Source organism: Geotrypetes seraphini, chromosome 3 (assembly GCF_902459505.1).
Source record: "Geotrypetes seraphini chromosome 3, aGeoSer1.1, whole genome shotgun sequence".
Classification (NCBI taxonomy): Eukaryota; Metazoa; Chordata; class Amphibia; order Gymnophiona; family Dermophiidae; genus Geotrypetes; species Geotrypetes seraphini.
The window spans coordinates 327,173,219-327,191,700 of record NC_047086.1 but is presented as its reverse complement, the minus strand read 5'-3'; the positions used below and the strand labels follow the sequence as shown (position 1 = coordinate 327,191,700).

At 42.2% G+C, this 18,482-nt stretch overlaps 1 protein-coding gene across 3 annotated transcripts in view; it reads right to left on the bottom strand.

The window, feature by feature from the left end:
* Positions 1 to 18,482, bottom strand: part of KIZ (kizuna centrosomal protein) — a 214,758-nt gene that overhangs the window by 27,425 nt on the left and 168,851 nt on the right. The window lies entirely within an intron of this gene.

Here is an 18,482-nt window from a genome sequence, read left to right as displayed (position 1 = left end):
GGTCGGAGGTTCTTGGGGGGGGCGGTCGTTGGGGGGAGGGGGGGTTTGCGTCGAGGGCAGGAGGGCCTGGGATCCCTCCTGCCCGTAATGTAGTGCAGGGTGGGGTTAGGGGGTCGCCGTGGCCAGGAGGACTTGGGCTCCCTCCTGGCCCGATCGTGTCGGGGAGTCGGGGGGGCAAGAGGGCTTGGGCTCCCTCTTGCCCCGATCGTGTCGGGGAGTCGGGGGGGCAAGAGGGCTTGAGCTCCCTCTTGCCCCGATCGTGTCGGGGAGTCGGGGGGGCAAGAGGGCTTGGGCTCCCTCTTGCCCCGATCGTGTCGGGGAGTCGGGGGGGCAAGAGGGCTTGAGCTCCCTCTTGCCCCGATCGTGTCGGGGAGTCGGGGGGGCAAGAGGGCTTGGGCTCCCTCTTGCCCCGATCGTGTCGGGGAGTCGGGGGGGGCAAGAGGGCTTGGGCTCCCTCTTGCCCCGATCGTGTCGGGGAGTCGGGGGGGCAAGAGGGCTTGGGCTCCCTCTTGCCCCGATCGTGTCGGGGAGTCGGGGGGGCAAGAGGGCTTGGGCTCCCTCTTGCCCCGATCGTGTCGGGGAGTCGGGGGGGGCAAGAGGGAGCCAGGCGGAGAGAGGGCAGTTAAGCGCAGTGCCTGCGCGGAAGGATGCAGCTCGGGCGACTTCGTTGTGTGAAACGAAGTTCGTTGTACGAATCAAGACATAAAGTTCGTTGTGCGCAGCGTTCGCTGTGCGAGGCGTCCGTTATGCGAGGCACCACTGTATTCATACAATTCACTTGTATACTTCATATAATATTAAATCTTATATTATCCCCCCTCCCCCCTTCCCTTCCACACATATCAACATTTTATTTGAATCTCACACATTATACTCTCCCAATCCCATATCATATTATTCTTCTATAAAAAAAAAAAAGTGTCTAATCATTCGAATATTCAATCAATGGCCCCCAAATTTTTTTAAACTTGTTATAATTTCCTTTTTGCATAGCAAGAATTCGTTCCATTTTATAAATATAACATATAGAATTCCACCAAAAAGTATAGTTAAGTCTTGTATAATCTTTCCAATTTCTAGTTATATTCTGAATGGCAACTCCTGTCATAATCATTAGTAATTTATTATTATTTGCTGAAATTTGACTCTTTGCTCTCATCATTGTTCCAAACAAAATTGTATCATATGACATAGCAACTGGATTTTCTAGAAAATAATTAATTTGAGACCAAATTGACTTTCAGAAGGCGTTAATACAAGGACAATAAAAAATTAGATGATCCAAAGTCCCTGCTTCTAGATTACAGTGCCAACATTTATTAGATCTAGAGCTATCAAACTTTTGTAAACGTACTGGGGTCAAAAGAGCTCTATGCAACAAAAAGAACCAAGTCTGTCTCATAGATGCCGACACTGTACATCTAATTCTCCAAGACCAAATTCGTGGCCATTGAGAAGCAGAAATTTGATGCTTAATCTCAATGCTCCAAATGTCTCTTAGACCCGTTTTTTGTTTTTTATTTATAAAACCATATATCAATTTATACCACTTAGCGGCTTGGTGACCCAAGAAATCCGCCTGGAAACACAGGATTTCCAAACTATATTGAGTATCAAGATCTTTCCATTCAGGGAACCCCTCCTGAATAGCCTGCTTCAGCTGCAACCATTTAAAACTTTGTGACTTAGTAAAACCATATTTATGTTGCAGCTGTGAAAAACTAAGCAGCTTACCATTTGAAATAACATCATTTAAAGTTCTTATTCCTGCAATGATCCATTGTTTCCAGAGAATTTTATGACCGCCTATTTTAATCTTGGAGTTTAGCCAAATGGATTGATTTAATGATTTAAAAATTGGAATAGGTGATAAAACTTGAATACATTCAATTCTGGTCGCTGTATTTCAAAAAAGATCTAGCAGAATTAAAAAAGCTTCAGAGAAGAGTGGACAAGATGATAAAATGGTTAGGACTCCTCTAAATGAGGAAACAGATTAGGGCTCTTCAGCATGGAAAAGAGATAGCTGAAAGGAGATACAATTGAAGACTACAAAATCCTGAGTGGTATAGAATGAGTACAAGTGAATTAATTTTTTACTTCATCAAGGAAACATGTAGAAATAAAACAAAAATATAAAGGGAAAAAAATAATGCCTTTTTAATTGGACTAACAATGTAGTTTATGATTAGCTTCCTGAGGGGTTATCTTCGAAAGCTAATGTTTTTTTGTTTTATTTCTACAAGAGTGGACTAACACGACCACCATACTATTCTACTTCATCAAAAAATCAAAAATTACAAAGACTAGGGGGACACTCATTGGTAAATTCTGTACAGGACATAGTGCAGTTAGGCGATGATAGACGCCCTACCATCAACTAACTGACCAATCAGGGGGCATGTTTAGAAAAAAAATAAAAATTGAAAGTATTGTTCTATGGTGCCAGTCCCGTACCTATGGAGGCATCCCTATGTGCCTCTGCAGGCACCATACCTGCACTTTAAATGTAGGCCTTTAAAATGCTGGCCTACATTTAGCCTGTTTAAAAAAAACAAACAAAGAGTACCAGTGCACGATTGACACATGATTGGCAGCCATTTCTTAGGTGGCTGCTGATACTGGCACCATTTATAGAATCCGGCCTTCAGTGAACTTATAAGAAAATACTTTTAAAATCAATATGAGGGGAAATATCATTTTTCCCTCAAAGAATAGTTAAGCTCTGGAACTTGTTGCCAAAGAATGTGTAACAGCAGTTAATGCAGATAGGTTCCTGGAGGAAAAGTCCATAGTATGCTATTCAGACAGACATGGGGGAAGCCACTGCTTGTCTTGGGACTGGTAGCATAGAATGTTGGATTTCTGCTAGGTACTTGTGACCTGGATTGACCACTGTGGAAACAGGATTCTGGGCTAGATGAACCATTGGTGTGACCCAGTATGTTTCTCCTTATGTTCTTATGCCTTTGCTGTTCTCTTGTGAGTCTCACTTCAATAGTGTGTAAACTCATGGAAACACTAATTAAGCATAAATTAGATACGGTCTTGAATGAGGGGAATCTCCGGGACCCCAGTCAACATGGATTCACTAAGGGTAGGTCCTGCCAGTCCAATCTTATCAGCTTCTTTGACTGGGTAACAAGAAGGCTGGACTCGGGAGAGTCCTTAGACATCGTATACCTTGACTTCAGCAAGGCTTTTGACAGCGTCCCACACCGCAAACTGCTGAACAAGATGGAATCGATGGGGTTAGGAGTAACACTAACTGCATGGGTTAAAGATTGGCTAAGTGGCAGACTTCAGAGGGTGATGGTTAACGGTACCCTCTCCAAAACGTCAGAAGTGACCAGCGGAGTGCCGCAGGGCTCAGTCCTGGGTCCACTCCTCTTCAACATATTCATTAGGGATTTGACTCTAGGGCTTCAAGGTAAGGTAACCTTATTCACTGATGATGCCAAACTATGCAATATCATAAACGGCTACAATCTGCAGGATACTATGGAACAGGACCTCCGTACTTTAGAAAGTTGGTCCTCTGTCTGGCAGCTGGGCTTCAACGCCAAGAAATGTAAGGTCATGCATCTTGGAAATGGAAATCCATGCAGAACTTACACCTTGAATGGAGAAACTTTGACCAAGACTACGGCAGAACGAGACTTGGGAGTGATCATCAGTGCAGACATGAAGACTGCTACTCAAGTGGAGAAGGCTTCATCTAAGGCACGGCAGATGATGGGTTGTATCAAGAGAAGTTTCGTCAACAGGAAGCCTGAGGTCATGATGCCATTATACAGAGCCATGGTGAGACCTCATCTAGAATACTGTGTGCAATTTTGGAGGCCACATTACCGTAAAGATGTGCTCAGAATTGAGTCGGTTCAGCGGATGGCCACCAGGATGGTCTCGGGGCTAAAGGGTCTCTCGTACGAAGAGAGACTGAACAAATTGCAGCTCTATACTCTCGAGGAGTGTAGGGAGAGGAGAGACATGATTGAGACATTTAAGTACATCACGGGACGGGTCGAGATGGAAGATGATATCTTTCTTCTCAAAGGACCCTCGAACACAAGAGGACATCCGCTCAAACTCAGGGGAGGGAAGTTTCGTGGAGACGTCAGGAAGTACTTCTTCATGGAACGAGTGATAGAGCATTGGAATAAGCTTCCAGTACAGGTGATCGAGGCCTGCAGTATTCCAGACTTCAAGAATAAATGGGATACCTATGTAGGATCACTGTGAGAGTCCTACCAATGAATAGGGTCGCTAGGATATGGACTTAATAGAGCAGGTCAGTAGAGTTAAGGGGGCCAGTAGACTTAAAAGGGGGTCAATGGTATGGGCAGACTTGATGGGCTGTAGCCCTTATCTGCCGTCATCTTTCTATGTTTCTATGTTTCATATGTTATTAATTTTACATAGTATCATAGTAGATGGCAGATAAAACCTGCATGTCCAATCAGTCTGCCCAATAAGATAAACTTATAGCATGTGTTGAAATATAACATATATATTCTTGATCTATATCTGTCCTTGCCTATTTCAGGACATAGACTATATAAATCTGCCCGGCACTGGACATGCTCCCCAACTACTAGAGTTGTTGTCAAAGCCCACTCCAGCCCATCCCATTTTATGCCTGTATACTCCAATTCAAGCATCAGCTGAAGCATGTTGGGTATTTGAACATATTTTGTGATTTTGTAATGGTTCTCTGACATATATAATGTTGTATTTTTATGACGGTAATGTTTTCCTGGTTCTTTAAATGGTATATTCTGCATATTGTTTGCCTGTGGGCTCACCACTTATATTTGGTTGTCTATCCTGGGGTGGAGTACCTTTTTTTTACTTTGTGCAAAGAAAGGTCAGCAAGTACAGCTCAACCAAATTAAGGGGTCATTTTAAAAAGGTGCGTTAGGGCCTTAACACGTGGAATAGCACGCGCTAAAATGCTGCACACGCTAGCCACTTCCGCCTCCTCTTGAGCAGGCAGTAGTTTTTCAGATAGCGCGCGCTAATCCGGTGCTATCACACCTTTGTAAAAGGAGCACATCTTTGTAAAAGGAGCCCTAAGTAAAGGATAAAGGATTAATTAAAGGTATGAAGCAATAAACAAGTTGCTATTTTGCATATGGCATCTCATGAAGCAGACCTCAGGAGAGAGACAATAGCTTTGTGGGGCTAAAGCAGACAAATATCCACATGCTGTAGAATTTCTGATGGATTTAGTTCTTTTGAGATAATAAACAAAACAAGTGTGTGAAGATACTTCCTCCTTACATATGATGTTTTGGGCAAATATAGGGCGAACTATTTCCTCATTTACATGAAAAGGTAAGGCTAGCTTAGGTACAGACAAGATAAGTTCACATAACTACCTTGTTGTGATGAAACTGAGCATAGCTAACCACAGCCTGAGTTCACTTATTTTTCTAGACAAAGAAGTTGCTACTAGAAAAAGTATTTTCTAGGTGTCATTCTTGAGTGAAGCTGACTCCATTGGCTCAAAAAATAGCTTCATGAGAGATGTAAAGGTTGACGCTAAGGTTCCATCACAAGAGGATTCTGCAGTGGTGATTTCACATGAGGAAGCCCTTTCATAAGTCAAGAAATTATAGTATATTGAGAAAAACTTTCATAAAATGAGAACTGATGGGATACTGATGGCAGAATAATAAGCTAAGAGACCACTGAGATGGATTCTGATAAAGGATGTTTGCTGCCTAAGACAGTAAACATAGTACAGGTGAAGAGACATAATCAAAAACAACAACTAAGTCCCCTTTTGGTCTAAGGCCCTAGGCGCACAAAGTAGGCATCTCTCCTGCAGGGGAACATTATCGGGGGTGAGGGTGTCAGCAGGAGGGATTGGGCATCCCTCCTGCCGGAGAACATTGTTGGAGGGGTGGAGAGGTGTCGGCAGGAGGGATTGGGCATCCCTCCTGTCGGAAAACATTGTCAGGGGTGGTGGTGGTGTGGTGTCGGCAGGAGGGATTGGGCTTCCCTCCTACCACTGATCATTGGGGAGAGTTCAGGGGATTGCGGCAGGAGGGATTGGGCATCTCTCTTGCTGCGATCATTACAGGGGCAGGGGTATGGATTGCCTGGGCCACTGAACTAATTGCAGCAGCCGCAATCAGCTCAGTGGCGCAATCTGGAATTTATATCCGTTTGACTTGGTCTAAGTCAAAACATATAAGTTCCTTCTAGGCAATCTGTCAAAGATTTTGATTATGGCGGCTGGATGACTAAATCTAGGTCGGCCCACATCCCGCCTTACCCACGCCTCCAAAAACACCCCTTTTTGCTCTGGATGTAGAGAGGCAGGGAAATGACCTAAGCTGTTTTTAGATATGTCTAAAACCCTGTTCAATTATCGATTCTTGGATGACCTGTCTTTTTGATTGTCCAAGCACAGATTTATGCGGGATTTTAGACATTTTTTTAAAATTGTGAGCCCCAAAGAGTATAGGCAAGACATAATTTTTAAAAATAAATGACACTGGAGGGCACCAGAAGAGGTTGTGACTTTCTGTTAAACCTTTTATAGACACTGCTCAATTTCCATGTTGTCAGGGCTAGCAATTTGAGGTCTGAAGAAGGGTGCATGAGTTTTGTGCAATTAGTAATGGAAATATTTTAAGCCTGCACAGCAGAACTGCTCAGACAAAGATAGTAGGGTGTTATGAGAATTGTTATTCAATGTCTCTTCTGTAATTTTTGTAGAGTCTTTGCAATCAGACGCAGTGTTCTCCCTAGCGTGTTTTAGCCGGGCACTCCACCCGGCTAATTTAGGTGAGCACCTGACTGCCTTCCTCCAATGATGCGCTTCCACTCAGGAGTAGCTTTTTTCCCCCACAACACAGACTTTCGGGATGAGGAAACCGCATGGTTTTTTGTTTGTTTTTAACCCCTCTCTGCAGCCCAGCTGAGGATGGGATGCCGCGGGGATGGGTAATTTGCTGAGCAGAGCTCGCGTCGCCTTCCCTATACCCAACCCTCGTTGCTGCACCCGTGCCTCGCCGGCCAATTTCTGACTAGACAAGACATGTCAAAATCTGGCCTGCCAGACATCCACAAAAACCCAACCAAGCTGGCCGACAGGCACAAACGCCGAGTGGCCTAACTATAGCCCACTGTCCCAATGTTGCCAGTGGCGACAGGGTGAGCAACAGACTGTGACCTCCGCCTCCCAGTGCCGATGTGCTAGGCTGGAACCACCGCCCTCCAAAGCCTCGGCCGCTTCAGAAGACGAGCCAAGAAGCGTGGGAACGTGTGCGAGGCACCCGAAGGAACGAGCGCTTCACAATTCTGGACTGAGAAATGATCCACAAAAGCAGAGCGACTGGGAAAAGCCCGCCATCAGCGCGCAGAGTCTGGAGAGCTGGCCCACATCCCAGCAAGAGCCACGCCGAGGTCCCATCAAGTGATGAGAAAATATGTCAAAGTGCCCCATGAACACTTATGCGGAGGCTAGGCTGCTTGCAGAGGAACAGAAGGAAGCAAGATGGCTGCCTTGCATGATCTGCTAGGAAGGATGACCGGGGCCGTGCTGCCAGACCTCTGCAAGGCCGAGGGCCGCACAAGAGGCCAGAGGCCCCCCCCCCCCAATCCCTCATTCCCAAAAGTAGGGCCCTACTGTTTCTCCCGAACAAAAGATCAGCTCCACAGGTAGTCCGCCCTTTCCTTTGTTCAAAAGATTTTCAGAGATACAAACTTCCCATAAACTGTGTCAGTCATGCACATTGGCTCATCCCAGCATAGACACGTCTCTTTGATCCATTTTGTCCACAGAGCCGGCGTGGGGCTGGACAGACCGCAACCCGACACTTCTACCAAAAAAACGGAAACAAAGGGGCAGATATTGGACTTGGGGTGTATAGAGGGAAGAGAGAAAGAGACTGCAGAGAGGTGGAAAGATTCTGGACCAGGGAGGGAGGTCGGAAGGGAGAGGCAGAGAAAGACCTAGAAGAAAGGAGAACAAATGCTGGAAATGGGGAGGGGGTTGTAAGCAGAAGACAGAGAGAGAGAGCCTGGACCAAATGGGAAAGACAGGAAGCAGATGCTGGGCTATGGGAGGCACAGACAGAGGAGGAGAGACTCTGAGGAAGAACAGAGAGATGCAAGATCATAACAGAGGAAGGAGAGAGAGGAAGGCATGTTGCTAATAGGGGTGGAGGAGAGAAGAAAAGTTGGACTCATGGAGGGAGAGAGAGAAATGTTGGTTGGGGAAGGGAATGCAGTCCAGAGGAGAGGAAGCATGCAGGAGGTAGAAAGAAAAAAAAATGTTGGATGCACAGTCAGAAGGAAGTCCAACCAGAAACTAATTAAATCATCAGACAACAAAGGTAGGAAAAATTATTTTATTTTCAATTTAGTGATCAAAATGTGTCAGTTTTGAGAATTTATAATCTGCTGTCTATATTTTGCACTATATTTGTCTATTTTTCTTTAGTTGTTACTGAGGTGACATTGCATATTTTAAAGTCATCTGCCTTGACCTCTTTGAAAAATAAAACAAATATAAATGATAATTAACATTTTCTCTGCATACAGTGTGCTTTGTGTTGTTTTTTAATTTTGTGGTTACCATTATGAATGATATTGTGTGTACATGAAAAATGAATGGCAGAAATTGCATTACAATTAGTACTATTATAATGGGGGTGGGGTCTGGGGCAGAGCTTGGGCTGGGGTACTTGGTTGGTATTTGTTAGACTTAGGGGGTACTTGGCTTGAAAATGTTGAGAAGCACTGGTCTAGGTGACTATGGAGTTCACGCTGTAAGGGCCCCTTTTTCAAAACCACAGTAGTGATTCTCCCATGGCAAATGCACCAAAGTCCATTCAATTCCTATGGGCTTCAGTGCATTTGCTGTGACAGAATTGCTATCACAGCCTTTTATAAGGAGCCCTAAGGCAAGAACTACAGTCTCTGTGCTATGTCTTAAACAAAAAACAGATTGCTGGGGATGCAAAGCTTTAACCGATTCAACATGAGTTTGAAGTTGGTTGAATACCACTCTCTCAAGTACGGTAGTTTTGAAAGAAATGGAAAGTTTGATACTGGTCAGTAGTTATTCGGAATAAGAGGATCTGTATTATTTTTTTTCAAGGGTGGCTTAAATGCTACTGGAACACTGCATACGTGTCAAACCTTAAAAAAGGAAGTCATATTGAGCACTGGAAAATAATTAATAATTAACTAATAAAAATAACGCACATTTCATTTTCCCCACCACCAAATTTCCCCGTCCTGCCCAGCTACTTTTTCATGCCACCCGGCTGGAAAAAATTTCTGGGGAGAACACTGAGAGGGATGAGATACATTTAGAAAAGGGGCCAAATCCAATGTAGGCCCAGCTCATCCTTGACAGTTGATTTAGGAATGGGTGCACAGAATTACAGAGAGGTAGTTTTTTATTTTTGCCACTGGCAAAGAGGTTTACTTTGGAGGGAGGGGGTTTACCAATCTTCTAAAATAGCCTTTAGAGATTGCTGGTCTAGAGGTCTCTTATTTGGATGAGGAAGAGTCCATAGTCTGCTACTGAGATAGATATGGGGAAGCCACTACTTGCCCTGAGATTGGAAGCATGGAATCCTATTACTATTGGGGATTCTGCCAGGTACTTGTGACCTGGATTGGCTGCTGTAGGAAACAAAATACAGAAAAATAGCTGTTTTATTGCTGATGCTGTTGAAGTTTGGAAGGAACTTAGTGAGCATTTAAAAACAGACATGCACAATGACAGAATTAGATTACAAGCATTCAAACATCGAATGGGACAAGCACTGGCTCCAACTCATTTTCTTGCAAACATTGTCAATATTCGATGCCATGGTCAAACCTTAAGTGCTGAAAAAGAAGAGTTAGCTTTGACATGAGTAGCCATCTGTAATGCCAACTGTAATTAACTTCATTGCTAAAGGGGAACCATTCAAGATATATGTTTGTCAATGATGTTTTAAATAAAGTCACACCAGTGGAGATCACTTATTAAGCACTTGGATTAAGAGACTGTTGTAGTAACGATTTCACTTTTAACCATAATTAACTTCTTCTGCTGGGATGGAAAGAATATTTTCTTCTTTAAGACTTATTCATTCCAAATTGAGAAATCGTTTGGGACCCGATAAAGCAGGAAAGCTTGTTTTTCTTTTCCAGATTATGAACAAACAAGAAGATGAAGATGAGTGAGCTACAGAAGACAATATTTTAAGTTTTTCATGTATGGACCTGGCTGATAATCTAAGGTTTTTTTAAAAGATATTTTGCATAACCATATCAGTTAACATAGATGTTTAAGCAAATACTCGTACAAGAATACATAGCTATAGTTATTATTTTGGTTAAATAAAAATTTAAATTGTTAAGGTAATAATTATTTTCTCCTTTCAATAAAGTGCAGCAGAAAAGTTGTCCAAATATGATTAACCTACTAAAACTGGAGATAGTTCACCTTGCAATAATTTCATAATTATTTATCTACAGTATGTATTTCTAATAGTACAGTATAACCGAATCAGTACTTGTTGATATAACTATAAAACTAATCTGAAAAGTTATTTTTCAAAAAATGAAACCTCCATCTGGTTATAAATATTAAGATTATGCCAGCAAGAATGAATCTTTCTATAGAAAACCATGATTTAAACTGATTTGATTTAAATCAAATCCACCCTGAAAGTATCATCAAAACATCCAATTATTTCTTCCATTCTGGTACAGATCCTACTGGTCATGTCCTGTATTTCCAAAATGGTTGCTTTGTGCCCTGCTTTATCTCAACAGTGAAGCTAATAGCCTATTCCCTCCCCCTATGAATGAAATTTTGCCTTGGTTTCCTACACATAAATTCTATCTCCTTGTGCATTAGACTTTAGTTGTTGTTTCCTTGTTCTGGGATAATTGATGATTGGCTTCCAATTGAGCTAGTTCCATTTTCAAGCTATCCATTTTTTCTCTTTATCTTTCTTTAATTTTGCCACAAATTCAATGCACTTTCCTCTTGTCATCAAGTTAAGTGCCTCCCACACTACTCGTATACTCAGGTCTCCCATATCGTTAAACAGAATGTATTCTTTTAACATAGTATATGACAGCAGATAAATACCTGAACGGTCCCATCTAGTCTGCCCATTAGTTATACCCATTAAAAATACACGATTAAATTAACTTGTCTCTTCTGGATTATAGACTGTAAAGTCCACATGGCATTGTCCTAGGTTACAAATGCTGAAGTTGCCGTCCAAGCTCACACCAGCCTGTCTAACCATACTGTTTGCAGGATATCTACCATAAAGTCTGTCCAGTAACATCATCATGTTTTAAGTTAGTGGAGTGGAGTTCCCATTGATGCCCTCCCCAGCCCATCCTACACCAAATCACCACATATGGGACACAGAGCATGCAAGTCTGTCCAGTACTGTCCTTAGTTCTTAAATGTACATCCTTCGTTTTCTAATTAGAGATCCTCTATATTTATCCTACGCTTTTTTTAATTCCATCATCGTTTTCTTTTCCACCACTTCCCTCAGGAGGGCATTCCAGGTATCTACCACTCTCTCCACGAAAAATAATTTCCTAACATTGTTCCTGAGTTTCCTCCTTGCAACCTCAAATTATGCCCTCTAGTTTTACCATTTTCTCTTCTCTGGAAAAGACTTGGTTCTATATTAATACCTTTCAAGTATTTAAACATCTGTATCTTATCTCCCCTGTCCCTCCTCTCCTCCAGAGTATACATATTTAGATCTTCCAGTCTTTTCTAATACTTCTTTTGGTTCAAACCTCTTACCATTTCCTTCTACTTCCTTTATGAGTTGTGGATTTGACAGTGAGTTGTTAGGTACCCAGAACTTCTTCCCCTTGGCGTTTTCCCTCCAATCATAACAGAATGGGTGCATGATCTAACCACACTGTATGCAGTCTGTAACTCTACAGGGTTACCAGACATCCTGGATTTTCAGGGATTGTTCCTAATTCTCCCCTATTTGGCAACCGCCTGTCCCCAAGTTTAGTAACAGGGACAGAGGTGTCATATTTTAATTTTGTCTTGCCCTGCCTGCCTGCCTCCCTTCATGTGATTCTGCATTTCCCTCTGTTGCCTCTATCAACCACTGATACAGCCCCTCCCCTCAAACTTCTCCTTTGCAGTCCAGGCTCCTTCGCTCCAGTTTCAGCATTAGTAAGTATAGTGTTGTGATATAGCGACTCTTCTCAACCACACTATGTGCCTCTGCTAGATCCAGCCCTCAATGCAACAAGAAGTATATGTCAGAGGTGGTGGGACCCAGAAGAGATGCACAGTGTGGTTGAAAAGAACCGCTGAACCATAGCACTCTATTTTCTAACACTGCACCAGAGGGACAGAACCGAGAGCTGCAAAGGAAGGTTTGAGTGACTTTGTGGTGGTGGTGGTGGGGAGGGGTGGGGTGGGCATTTATGGTAAGAAAGAGAATTGGATGCAAAGCCAGAAGGGGGAAAGAGAGGTGCTGGACTGGGCCCAGAAGTGGAGAGAATGGGCAAATGCTGGACTGAGTCTGGAAGTGGAGATGGATTTGCTGGTCACAGATGGGAGAAAGAAATATACAGTTGGCTTACTGGAAGGGAAGAGTTGAGAGTGGTGGAGATAGCTGGTCTAGAAAGGGAGAAAGAGAGGGGTAGAGATGGATGACTTGAAAGAGCAAAGAAAGAGGCAGAGATGGCTGAACTAGAAGAGTGGAGAGGTGAAAATTATAATTTTAAAGGTGGAAAATTGTCATGGAAAGACTCTGTCTTACTCTACCAGATCCTAACCAACTCCAAGCCAAAAATCTTGTAACCTTAAATAATCAAAATATCATCTGGTTAGGAAAGTGAATAGTGTGTCTAATCATGCACCTTAGGGTTTTAAACTCTCCATACATCAGTTAAGGAAAATGTTTTCAATCAGTCCTCTAATCCTTCCACCACATCACAGATCTAAACACTTCCTTTTCAATTTAGCTTTCCATTTACTAACCTGATTAAATTCTCTCCCATATAGGTTCATCCTATAACTTCTATTAATTCCTCTCATGGATGCTGCATTTGCCCCATTACATAAAAAAAGAAAAATGAAGGCAGATAAAGATCATATGGCCATAGAAACATAGAAAGATGACGGCAGATAAGGGCCATATAGCCCATCAAGTCTGCCCACACTATTTACCCACCCTCTTAAGTCTTCTGACCCCTTAAGTATAATTGTAATTATACTGTCACTCTACTGACCCGCTCATTCAAGTCCTAGTGACCCTATCCCTTGGCATGACCCCGTAGGGATCCCACATGGGTATCCCATTTGTTCTTGAAGTCTGGGATGCTGCGTGCCTCGACCACCTGCACTGGAAGCTTGTTCCAATGCTCGATCACTCTCTCCGTGAAGAAGTACTTCCTTGCGTCTCCACGAAACTTCCCTCCCCTGAGTTTGAGCGGATGTCCTCTTGTGGTCGAGGGTCCCCTGAGAAGAAAGATATCCTCTTCCACCTCGACCCGTCCCGTGATGTACTTAAATGTCTCAATCATGTCTCCCCTCTCCCTACGCTCTTCAAGAGTGTAGAGCTGCAATTTGCTCAGTCTTTCCTCGTACGGGAGACCCTTTAGCCCCGAGACCATCCTGGTGGCCATCCGCTGAACCAACTCAATTCTGAGCACATCCTTACGGTAATGTGGCCTCCAGAATTGCACACAGTACTCCAGATGAGGTCTCATCTAGTCTGCCTAACCATATCATCTATTATCCCCTCTTCTTCCTTAGAGATCCAACATACTTGTCCCAAGGTTTTTTGAAATCAGATACACTTTCTTTTTGTTTCCACCACTTCCACTGGAAAACTGTTCCAAGCATTCACCACCTTTCCATTAAAAAGTATTTTCTGAGTTTACTTCTGAGTCTATTCTTTTTCACCTTCTTCCTATGCCCCCTCACTCCAGAGTTTCCTTTCAATTGAAAGAGATTTGCCTCATTTACATTTATGCCATATAGGTAATTAAACATCTCTATCGTATCTTTCCTCTCCTACCTTTCCTCCAAAACACTGAGATCTTTAAGTCTGTCCTCTTAAGCATTATGATAAAAATCACTGACCATTTTAGCAGCCTTCCTCTGGACCAATTCCATCCTGTTTATATCTTTTTGACGATGCAGTCTCCAGAATTGTACACAATATTCTAAATGAGGTCTCACCAGAGTATTATACAGTACAGGGGCATCATTACCTCCTTTTTCCTAATGGCCACTCACCTCCCTAATCACCAAACATCTTTCTAGTTTTCGTCATCACTTTTCCACCCTTTTTGGCCACTTTAAGATTATCACATACATCCAAATGCCGCTCCTCTTTCATACACAAAAGTTTTCCACCTCCCAAACTGTTCCCTCGAGTTTTTGCAACCCAAATGCATGACCTTTCATTTCTTAGCATTAAATCTTAGCTGCCAAATTCTGGACCATTCTTCAAACTTCGCTAGGTCCTTCCTCTTATTATCCACACCATCAGGGGTATCTATTCTATTGCCTATTTTGGTATCATCTGCAAGGAGACAAATCTGACCAGACAGCCCTTCAGCAATATTGCTTACAAAAATGTTAAAAAGAACAGGCCCAAGAACAGGCAGCACACCACTGGTAATGATAAAGTTACGACTGTCTTATTTTGGTCACACCATCAGAAGAGAGAGATCAATAGAGAAGGACATCATGTTTGGGAAGATTGAATGAACCAGGTGAAGAGAATGACCTGCAATCAAATGGCTGGACACATTGAAAATAACCATGGGGATGGCACTGGAGGACTTTTCCAGGCTAGAACAAAACTGATCTTTTTTTTAGATCCACAATTCATGGATCTCAAAGGCACTGCCTAATACACCAAACGACATCTAAAAACTCGCAGGCCACCGCAAATATAACCTGAATTATCACCACTTGCTCTGACAAAAAAGATACACCCATCGCTAGGAAAGCAATGTTACCTCCATGTTATACCTACACTGTAAATGCTGTAATTTAATCCACTCTATGCCTACTAAGTCTGTATGTTATGTCTTTACTGTAAATGCTGTAAAGTCTGTATTTCTCACAAATGTTTGTCCTACCCATACTATGAATGTACTCCTGTAAACCGTTCTGGGCTCCTTTGGGAGGACGGGCTAAATAAATGAATAAATAAATAAAAATAGGACTTGAGCACGAGTCGCTTGCATCTAACAGCAGCAGACTTTCTGATGCACAACTTGCTGTCTTGAATCTTGGTCTTGTTTTTTTTTCAGCATCAGTGTATGATCCATTTAAATTATGGGTTTCATTTGATAGATTTTTGAGAAAATTACAATTAAGAGTATATTTTTCTGAAAACCCAAGTACAGTTGGTATTTCAATATGTAAACCTATTTCTAAATGGTATCCACCAGGAGTTATGGACCCAAGAATAGCAACCTTTAGAGTCTTGGTTTTGAAAGAACCTTTATAGCAGTGGTTTCAAACTCACAACCCGGGGGCCACATGTGGCCCGCCAGGTACTATTTTGAGGCCCTTGGTATATTTATCATAATCACAAAAGTAAAATAAAACATTTTCTTGATCATATGTTTCTTTAGCTATAAATTACGATATTATTAAGACTTAGCCACAAGGAAAGATTTATAAAGAGTTTTACCTCATGCAAAATTATCATTTCTTTAATAAGACATTAACTATTTTTCCTGAGGCCCGCCAAGTACCCTGCAAAGGGTTTGAGTTTGAGACCACTGTTTTAAAGCGAACCTTTATAAACTTGGGGCTCCTTTTACAAAGGTGCGCTAGCGTTTTTAGCTAATTTGGGGATGATTGTGCCAAAATAAGAAGTTGAAACATAGCTGATGAACAGTAACATTTAGCTGCTGAAATCCAATGTAAGGAGTCAATATCTGAGGTAGGCATAAATATGTGCTTAAATGCCTGCTTAAATCCCCTGGGGGCCACTTAACCCTAGATATTCAGCAGCACTAAACCAGGCAGTGCGGATAAACAGAACCTCTGACTGCTCACAAAAAAACTGGGCAAGTTGGGGCAGTGTTAGGGAGCAGTCCGAGGTTATGCAGGTGTCAGCAATATTTAATGCCAGCACCCACATTGCTAAGTGGCCTAATCTAGGCTGTTTAGCATTGTTGGTGCTGGCACTGAATATCAAGCTTGCATTCACTTAACTCTAAAATCTTTGTCAAGTGTCACTATCCCCCTTCCTGCACCAAGTTTAACCCCCCCCCCAACCCCAGTGGTTTAATGGTCCAAAAGGGTTGTTGGGGGCAGAAGTGCAACCCCCTCACTCCTGCCCCTAGCAGCTGGCCTCACAAAATGGCTGTTATGACCTCTCACTGCAGCCATTTTGTAAGGCCAGCCATTAGGGGCAGGAGCAAGGTTCAAACCCACACTGTTCCTTATGACCCTGGGCAAGTCACTTAGGGGTCCTTTTACAAAGATGTGCTAAGCGATTTAGCGCGCGCTAAATGCTAACGCGTCCATAGGATAACATGCATTTAGCGCATGGTTAGCGCTCACTAAAAACTATAGCGCATCTTTGTAAAATGACTCCTTAATCCCACCATTGCCCCAACTATATTAAATAGATTGTGAGCCCACTGGGACAGACAGGGAAAAATGGTTGAGTTAAACCAGTGGTCTCAAACTCAAACCCTTTGCAGGGCCACATTTTGGATTTGTAGGTACTTGGAGGGCCACAGAAAAAAACAGTTAATGTCTTATTAAAGAAATGACAATTTTGCATGAGGTAAAACTCTATAGTTTATAAATCTTTCCTTTTAGCTAAGTCTTAATAATAATATTGTAATTTATAGCTAAAGAGACATATGATCAAGAAACTGTTTTATTTTACTTTTGTGATTATGATAAACATACTGAGGGCCTCAAAATAGTACCTGGCGGGCCACATGTGGCCCCCAGGCCGCGAGTTTGAGACCACTGAGTTAAACCATTCTGAGCTTCCCTGGGAGAATGGTATAGAAAACTGAATAAATAAATAAGCACTGTAGCTGGGGGTGAATGATGCAGGGAGGTTAAACTTGCCCCCTGTTTTACTAAGGTGCGCTAACCGATTATTGCGCGCCAAATGCTAACGGGTCCATAATGCGTAACATGCACACATTAGTGTTTAGCGCACACTAAATCGGTTAGTACACCTTAGTAAAACAGGGCCTTGGTGTATGCTGAGGCGCTGGGAGACTGGGACGGGAATCATGGCACTTGAAAACATTTGTTTTTTTTTAAGAGTTATGCAGGTGCCGACCTGAAATTTAGCCAGGACCAAATAATTGTCTTATGGGCTCCAGCTGAATATCAGCCAGGTCAGCGTAAGTTCAGGCAGACTACCCGCTCTCACTTAGCTCCAAATATTCAGTGCCGGTGCCCAGAGATAGTCTGGCATGGAATATTGGGGGTTAATTCAGCTGGCTATGGTTAGCATTTTAAAAAGCACTACCCGCCACCGGCTGAATATCAGGGGGAGGGAGGAAGTGTTGGCACTTAAATATCTATGTTCCAAAAACAGACATAATGTTTTAGACATTGGAAACTGCCACATGTAGCTAGTATATAGAGTACAAGTGCTGACCTTCTTCTAAAATACTATTGAAATTGAATAAGGCCCAATATGGATGTCTCAATTTTGATTTCTATGTTTTATCTTAAATGAGGCTGTTTGTGCATTATTTGCGAGTTAGGTTTTAGAATTGTTCCAAACCAGCTAACATGTCAGACCTGACATTTCTAAGGAGAAAAATGTAAATACTGATAATTTTATTCTAAACAGAAGTCATGAAACAAGGACAAAATGACCAGAAAATTATATAAGCAGCAACTGACTGTGACTATGCCTTTCTATATATTACTTGCATCAATGTTTGTAAAGTGTTAGTGCCCCCTGATGGGGACTCTGATCACCTACAGAACACTTGGTTTGTAAAACTGTAATAAGTTAATATGAGGCCATTCATTTCAGCATAAATGTTTGTTCCCTTTCAAGGTTCCTAAAACAAAAACAGAATCTTGTCATCTTTTCCTATAAAACTTTCTCAGAGTACAATGTGATAAATACTAAAATTAATCACAATAATTCTATTACCTAAACTACATACACATTTTTTTGCTAATTTGAGGAAATCAAACATGCAACAAGTTTATATATTATACTTAAAACATTTCTAAAATCAAATCTTTCAAAAATAGAAGGAATGCACCCTCTATGGGGACAAATTATAAAGGGTCTTTCATGTGTCCATGCCTATATTCGTGCGTAAAATGTCTCTTACAAAATTACTTCATGCATAAAAGTATGCACAATGATAAGCAGACACATACTTGTTTGCTATCCAGGTACAGACATACTTGGGGGATGAGTTTGGGCAAAATGTATTTAAGCTTCTGAGCTGGTGTATATATGCACAGACACTTTAATTGCTTT